This window comes from Mus caroli, chromosome X, assembly GCF_900094665.2.
Source record: "Mus caroli chromosome X, CAROLI_EIJ_v1.1, whole genome shotgun sequence".
In the NCBI taxonomy this organism is placed as follows: domain Eukaryota; kingdom Metazoa; phylum Chordata; class Mammalia; order Rodentia; family Muridae; genus Mus; species Mus caroli.
This window is the reverse complement of record NC_034589.1, coordinates 81387418-81389322: the sequence shown is the minus strand read 5'-3', so window position 1 is coordinate 81389322 and position 1905 is coordinate 81387418. Positions and strand designations below refer to the sequence as shown.

At 48.6% G+C, this 1905-nt stretch overlaps 1 protein-coding gene across 1 annotated transcript in view; it reads left to right on the top strand.

Moving 5' to 3' along the window:
• Positions 1 to 1905, top strand: part of LOC110286267 (melanoma-associated antigen B4-like) — an 8645-nt gene that overhangs the window by 1025 nt on the left and 5715 nt on the right. The window lies entirely within an intron of this gene.

Sequence of the window (1905 nt, the reverse complement as noted above, 5' to 3'; positions counted from 1 at the left end):
AGGATACTTAGAGGCAGGTACCCTGAGGTTGAGAGTAGCCACCCCCAGCCCGTGGGAGTGGGAGGATACTTAGAGGCAGGTACCCTGAGGTTGAGGGCAGCCACGCCCAGCCCGTGGGAGTGGGAGCATACTTAGAGGGAGTACCCTGAGGTTTAACGTAGCCACACAAAGCACTAGGGAAGAGGGAAGAACCAGGAAGTTTAGGGTAGCCACCCCAGCTCTTGAGAGTCAGATAGAGGTACCAAGAAGTTTAGGGTAGCAGCGAAGCACAGCGGGTGAGTCCCCGGAAGCATAATTTCAAGGAGCCATGCCCAGCCCTCTGGAGTCAGAGGATAAGTAGGAGATACCATGAGGGTTAGGGTACTCATGCCTAGCACTTGGTGAGGTACTATGAGGCTTGGGACTGAGGGAGTTCGATGCCCCAGTATAGGGGCATGCCAGGCGGAAAGGCGGGAGTGCGTGTGTGAGCACCCTCATAGAAGTAGGGGAAGGGGGGTAGGATAGGTGGTTTCCAAAAGGGAGACCTAGAAAGGGGATAATATTTGAAATGTAAATAAAGAAAATATCCAATAAAAGAAAAAAATTAAAAATATTAAAAGCCACGCCTAGCAGGTGGGAGTGGGAGGGAGCCTTAAGAAGAGGTACCTTGAGATTTAACTACGCCCAGTTCGTGAGACTTAGGGGGACATAGAGGGAGGTACCATGGGGGTTCAGGGTAGCCACTCCCAACCCATGGGAGTCAGAGGGAGCCTTAAAATGGAGGTACCAGGAGGTTTAGGGTAGCCATGCCCAACAAGTGGGAGTAGGAGGGATACATAGAGAGAGGTACACTAAGGTTTAGGGCTTCAGAGGGAGCCATAAGAGGGACATAGGAGGAGATTTGGGGTAGCCTAGCCCAGCAGGTAGGGTTCCAAGAAAGCATAATTTCAGGTAGCCATGCTGAGTGCTTGGGAGACAGGGTATAAGCAGGAGACTCCATGAAACTTAGGGTAGCCACACATACTACTTAGGAGTCGGGGGGGGGGGGATGCAGAAGGAGCCTTTAGAGGGAGGTATCAAGAGGCTTTGATAAGAGGGAGATAGTATGACTTTAGGGCAGCTTTGTCCACCATGTAGGGGTCTAAGGAAGCATGATTTCAGGTCGCTATGTCTCATACTTGGGAGTCAGAAGGTAAACTGTCAATGCCTTGATATTTAGGGTAGGCATGCCTAGTACTTGGGAGTCAGAGGGAAACTTAGGGGAAGGTACTACTAGGCTTAAGATAGCCTTGCTCAGAATGTAGCTTCCAGAGAAAGCCATAGAGGGACGTACCAGGAGATTCAGGGTAACCTTGCCCAGCCGGTAAGTATCCAAAGGAAGCATAATTTCAGGTAGCCAGTCCCAGTGTTTGGGAGTCAAAGAGTAAGCAAGAGATACCATGAATTTATACCATGTCAGTGCCTGGCAAATACAGAAGTGGGTGCACACACTCAGCTATTGGATGGAACACAGGGCGCCCAATGGAGGAGCTAGAGAAAGTACCCAAGGAGCTAAAGAGATCTGCAACCCTATAGGTGGAACAACAATATGAACTAACCAGTACCCCCAGAGCTAGTGTCTCTAGCTGTATATGTATCAGAAGATGGCGTAGTCGGCCATCAATGAGAGGTTAGGCCCTTGGTCTTGTGAAGATCATATGCCCCAGTACAGGGGAATGCCAGGGCCAAGAAGCAGGAGTGGGTGGGTTGGAGAGCAAGACAGGGGGAAGGGTATAGGGGACTTTCGGGATAGCATTTGAAACGTAAATGAAGAAAATATCTAATAAAAATGAAATATATATATATATATGTGTATATATATGCGTGTGTTTATATATGTATATATATACACACACACACACACACACACACACATATATATATATA